The following is a 6968-nucleotide window of genomic DNA, read 5'->3' on the forward strand; positions in this document are numbered from 1 at the left end:
TTAACCCTATTGGAGTCTCACTGATTAACACTGAAACCTGTGGGAGTCTCACTGATTAACACTGAACCCTATGGGAGTCTCACTGATTAACACTGAACCCTATGGGAGTCTCACTAATTAACACTGAACCCTGTGGGAGTCTCACTGATTAACACAGAACCCTGTGGGAGTCTCACTGATTAACACTGAACCCTCTGGGAGTTTCACTGATTAACACCGAACCCTATGGGAGTCTCACTGATTAACACTGAACCCTATGGAAGTCTCACTGATTAACACCGAACCCTATGGGAGTCTCACTGATTAACACTGAACCCTATGGGAGTCTCACTGATTAACACTGAACCCTATGGGAGTCTCACTGATTAACACCGAACCCTATGGGAGTCTCACTGATTAACACCGAACCCAATGGGAGTCTCAGTGATTTACACTGAACACTATGGGAGTATAACTGATTAACACTGAACCCTATGGGAGTCTCACTGATTAACACTGAACCCTTTGGGAGTCTCACCGATTAACACTGAACCCTGTGGGAGTCTCACTGATTAACACTGAACCCTATGGGAATCTCGCTGATTAACACTGAACCCTGTGGGAGTCTCACTGATTAACACAGAACCCTGTGGGAGTCTCACTGATTAACATTGAACCCTGTGGGAGTCTCACTGATTCACACAGAACCCTATGGGAGTCTCACTGATTAACATTGAACCCTGTGGGAGGCTCACTGATGAACACTGAACCCTATGGGAGTCTCATTGATTAACACTGAACCCTATGGGAGTCTCACTGATTAACACTGAACCCTGTGGGAGTCTCACTGATTAACACTGAACCCTCTGGGAGTTTCACTGATTAACACCGAACCCTATGGGATTCTCACTAATTAACACTGAACCCGATGGGAGTCTCACTGATTAACACCGAACCCTATGGGAGTCTCAGTGATTAACACTGAACCCTATGGGAGTCTCACTGATTAACACTGAACCCTATGGGAGTCTCACTGATTAACACCGAACCCAATGGGTGTCTCATTGATTAACACTGAACCCTGAGGGAGTCTCACTGATTAACACTGAACCCTATGAGAGTCTCACTGATTACCACTGAATCCTGTGGGAGTATCACTGATTAACACTGAACTCTGTGGGAGTCTCACTGATTAACACTTAACCCTTTGGGAGTCTCATTGATTAACACTGAACCCTATGGGAGTCTCACTAATTAACACTGAACCCTGTGGGAGTCTCACTGATTAACACAGAACCCTGTGGGAGTCTCACTGATTAACACTGAACCCTCTGGGAGTTTCACTGATTAACACCGAACCCTATGGGAGTCTCACTGATTCACACTGAACCCTGTGGGAGTCTCACTGATTACCACTGAAGCCTATGGGAGTCTCACTGATTAACACTGAACCCCATGGGAGTCTCACTGATTAACACTTAACCCTATGGGAGTCTCACTGATTAACACTGAACCCTATGGGAGTCTCACTGATTAACAATTAACGCTATGGGAGTCTCACTGATTAACACTGAACCCTGAGGGAGTCTCACTGATTAACACTGAACCCTAAGGGAGTCTCACTGATTAACACTGAACCCTGTGGGAGTCTCACTGATTAACACTTAACCCTATTGGAGTCTCACTGATTAACACTGAAACCTGTTGGAGTCTCAGTGATTAACACTGAACCCTATGGGAGTCTCACTGATTAACACTGAACCCTGTGGGAGTCTCACTGATTAACACTGAACTCTATGGGATTCTCACTGATTAACACTGAACCCTATGGGAGTCTCACTGATTAACACTGAACCCTGTGGGAGTCTCAGTGATTAACACTGAACCCTGAGGGAGTCTCACTGATTAACACTGAACAGTGTGGGAGTCTCACTGATTAACACCGAACACTGTGGGAGTCTCAATGATTAACACTGAATCCTGTGGGAGTCTCACTGATTAACAATGAACCCTATGGGAGTCTCACTGATTAACACATGAACCCTGAGGGAGTCTCACTGATTAACACTGAACCCTGTGGGAGTCTCACTGATTAACACTGAAACCTGTGGGAGTCTCACTGATTAACACTGAACCCTATGGGAGTCTCATTGATTAACACTGAACCCTATGGGAGTCTCACTGATTAACACATGAACCCTGTGGGAGTCTCACTGATTTACACTGAACCCTATGGGAGTCTCACTGATTAACACTGAACCCTATGGGAGTCTCACTGATTAACACTGAACCCTATGGGAGTCTCACTGATTAACACTTAACCCTATGGGAGTCTCACTCATTAACACTGAACCCTGTGGGAGTCTCACTGATTAACACTGAACACTGTGGGAGTGTCACTTGATTAACACTGAACCCTGTGGGAGTCTCACTGATTAACACTGAACCCCATGGGAGTCTCACTGATTAACACTGAACCCTATGGGAGTCTTACTGATTAACACTGAACCCTGTGGGAGTCTCACTGATTAACACTGAACCCTGTGGGAGTCTCACTGATTAACACTGAACCCTGTGGGAGTCTCACTGATTAACACTGAACCCCATGGGAGTCTCACTGATTAACACTTAACCCTATGGGAGTCTCACTGATTAACACTGAACCCTGAGGGAGTCTCACTAATTAACACTGAACCCTAAGGGAGTCTCACTGATTAACACTGAACCCTGTGGGAGTCTCACTGATTAACACTTAACCCTATTGGAGTCTCATTGATTAACACTGAAACCTGTGGGAGTCTCACTGATTAACACTGAACCCTATGGGATTCTTACTGATTAACACTGAACCCTGTGGGAGTCTCACTGATTAACACTTAACCCTATTGGAGCCTCACTGATTAACACTGAAACCCTAAGGGAGTCTCACTGATTAACACTGAACCCTATGGGAGTCTCACTGATTAACACTTAACCCTATTGGAGTCTCACTGATTAACACTGAAACCTGTGGGAGTCTCACTGATTAACACTGAACCCTATGGGAGTCTCACTGATTAACACTGAACCCTATGGGAGTCTCACTAATTAACACTGAACCCTGTGGGAGTCTCACTGATTAACACAGAACCCTGTGGGAGTCTCACTGATTAACACTGAACCCTCTGGGAGTTTCACTGATTAACACCGAACCCTATGGGAGTCTCACTGATTAACACTGAACCCTATGGAAGTCTCACTGATTAACACCGAACCCTATGGGAGTCTCACTGATTAACACTGAACCCTATGGGAGTCTCACTGATTAACACTGAACCCTATGGGAGTCTCACTGATTAACACCGAACCCTATGGGAGTCTCACTGATTAACACCGAACCCAATGGGAGTCTCAGTGATTTACACTGAACACTATGGGAGTATAACTGATTAACACTGAACCCTATGGGAGTCTCACTGATTAACACTGAACCCTTTGGGAGTCTCACCGATTAACACTGAACCCTGTGGGAGTCTCACTGATTAACACTGAACCCTATGGGAATCTCGCTGATTAACACTGAACCCTGTGGGAGCCTCACTGATTAACACAGAACCCTGTGGGAGTCTCACTGATTAACATTGAACCCTGTGGGAGTCTCACTGATTCACACAGAACCCTATGGGAGTCTCACTGATTAACATTGAACCCTGTGGGAGGCTCACTGATGAACACTGAACCCTATGGGAGTCTCATTGATTAACACTGAACCCTATGGGAGTCTCACTGATTAACACTGAACCCTGTGGGAGTCTCACTGATTAACACTGAACCCTCTGGGAGTTTCACTGATTAACACCGCACCCTATGGGATTCTCACTAATTAACACTGTACCCGATGGGAGTCTCACTGATTAACACCGAACCCTATGGGAGTCTCAGTGATTAACACTGAACCCTATGGGAGTCTCACTGATTAACACTGAACCCTATGGGAGTCTCACTGATTAACACCGAACCCAATGGGTGTCTCATTGATTAACACTGAACCCTGAGGGAGTCTCACTGATTAACACTGAACCCTATGAGAGTCTCACTGATTACCACTGAATCCTGTGGGAGTATCACTAATTAACACTGAACTCTGTGGGAGTCTCACTGATTAACACTTAACCCTTTGGGAGTCTCATTGATTAACACTGAACCCTATGGGAGTCTCACTAATTAACACTGAACCCTGTGGGAGTCTCACTGATTAACACAGAACCCTGTGGGAGTCTCACTGATTAACACTGAACCCTCTGGGAGTTTCACTGATTAACACCGAACCCTATGGGAGTCTCACTGATTAACACTGAACCCTATGGAAGTCTCACTGATTAACACTGAAACCTGTTGGAGTCTCAGTGATTAACACTGAACCCTAAGGGAGTCTCACTGATTAACACTGAACCCTGTGGGAGTCTCACTGATTAACACTGAAGCCTATGGGAGTCTCACTGATTAACACTGAACCCCATGGGAGTCTCACTGATTAACACTGAACCCTATGGGATTCTTACTGATTAACACTGAACCCTGTGGGAGTCTCACTGATTAACACTTAACCCTATTGGAGCCTCACTGATTAACACTGAAACCCTAAGGGAGTCTCACTGATTAACACTGAACCCTATGGGAGTCTCACTGATTAACACTTAACCCTATTGGAGTCTCACTGATTAACACTGAAACCTGTGGGAGTCTCACTGATTAACACTGAACCCTATGGGAGTCTCACTGATTAACACTGAACCCTATGGGAGTCTCACTAATTAACACTGAACCCTGTGGGAGTCTCACTGATTAACACAGAACCCTGTGGGAGTCTCACTGATTAACACTGAACCCTCTGGGAGTTTCACTGATTAACACCGAACCCTATGGGAGTCTCACTGATTAACACTGAACCCTATGGAAGTCTCACTGATTAACACCGAACCCTATGGGAGTCTCACTGATTAACACTGAACCCTATGGGAGTCTCACTGATTAACACTGAACCCTATGGGAGTCTCACTGATTAACACCGAACCCTATGGGAGTCTCACTGATTAACACCGAACCCAATGGGAGTCTCAGTGATTTACACTGAACACTATGGGAGTATAACTGATTAACACTGAACCCTATGGGAGTCTCACTGATTAACACTGAACCCTTTGGGAGTCTCACCGATTAACACTGAACCCTGTGGGAGTCTCACTGATTAACACTGAACCCTATGGGAATCTCGCTGATTAACACTGAACCCTGTGGGAGTCTCACTGATTAACACAGAACCCTGTGGGAGTCTCACTGATTAACATTGAACCCTGTGGGAGTCTCACTGATTCACACAGAACCCTATGGGAGTCTCACTGATTAACATTGAACCCTGTGGGAGGCTCACTGATGAACACTGAACCCTATGGGAGTCTCATTGATTAACACTGAACCCTATGGGAGTCTCACTGATTAACACTGAACCCTGTGGGAGTCTCACTGATTAACACTGAACCCTCTGGGAGTTTCACTGATTAACACCGAACCCTATGGGATTCTCACTAATTAACACTGAACCCGATGGGAGTCTCACTGATTAACACCGAACCCTATGGGAGTCTCAGTGATTAACACTGAACCCTATGGGAGTCTCACTGATTAACACTGAACCCTATGGGAGTCTCACTGATTAACACCGAACCCAATGGGTGTCTCATTGATTAACACTGAACCCTGAGGGAGTCTCACTGATTAACACTGAACCCTATGAGAGTCTCACTGATTACCACTGAATCCTGTGGGAGTATCACTGATTAACACTGAACTCTGTGGGAGTCTCACTGATTAACACTTAACCCTTTGGGAGTCTCATTGATTAACACTGAACCCTATGGGAGTCTCACTAATTAACACTGAACCCTGTGGGAGTCTCACTGATTAACACAGAACCCTGTGGGAGTCTCACTGATTAACACTGAACCCTCTGGGAGTTTCACTGATTAACACCGAACCCTATGGGAGTCTCACTGATTAACACTGAACCCTATGGAAGTCTCACTGATTAACACTGAAACCTGTTGGAGTCTCAGTGATTAACACTGAACCCTAAGGGAGTCTCACTGATTAACACTGAACCCTGTGGGAGTCTCACTGATTAACACTGAAGCCTATGGGAGTCTCACTGATTAACACTGAACCCCATGGGAGTCTCACTGATTAACACTGAACCCTGAGGGAGTCTCACTGATTAACACTGAACCCTAAGAGTGTCTCACTGATTAACACTGAACCCTGTGGGAGTCTCAATGATTAACACTTAACCCTATTGGAGTCGTACTGATTAACACTGAAACCCTAAGGGAGTCTCACTGATTAACACTGAACCCTATGGGGGTCTCACTGATTAACACTTAACCCTATTGGAGTCTCACTGATTAACACTGAAACCTGTGGGAGTCTCACTGATTAACACTGAACCCTATGGGAGTCTCACTGATCAACACTGAACCCTGTGGGAGTCTCACTGATTAACACTGAACTCTATGGGATTCTCACTAATTAACACTGAACCCTATGGGAGTCTCACTGATTAACACTGAAACCTGTGGGAGTCTCACTGATTAACACTGAACCCTATGGGAGTCTCACTGATTAACACTGAACTCTATGGGATTCTCACTGATTAACACCGAACACTGTGGGAGTCTCAATGATTAACACTGAATCCTGTGGGAGTCTCACTGATTAACACTGAACCCTATGGGAGTCTCACTGATTAACACTGAACCCTATGGGGGTCTCACTGATTAACACTTAACCCTATTGGAGTCTCACTGATTAACACTGAAACCTGTGGGAGTCTCACTGATTAACACTGAACCCTATGGGAGTCTCACTGATTAACACTGAACCCTGTGGGAGTCTTACTGATTAACACTGAACTCTATGGGATTCTCACTGATTAACACTGAACCCTATGGGATTCT

Source organism: Petromyzon marinus, unplaced genomic scaffold (assembly GCF_048934315.1).
Source record: "Petromyzon marinus isolate PM22_M1 ecotype Great Lakes invasive population unplaced genomic scaffold, UKy_Petmar_22M1.pri1.0 PM_Scaffold_12, whole genome shotgun sequence".
In the NCBI taxonomy this organism is placed as follows: Eukaryota; Metazoa; Chordata; class Hyperoartia; order Petromyzontiformes; family Petromyzontidae; genus Petromyzon; species Petromyzon marinus.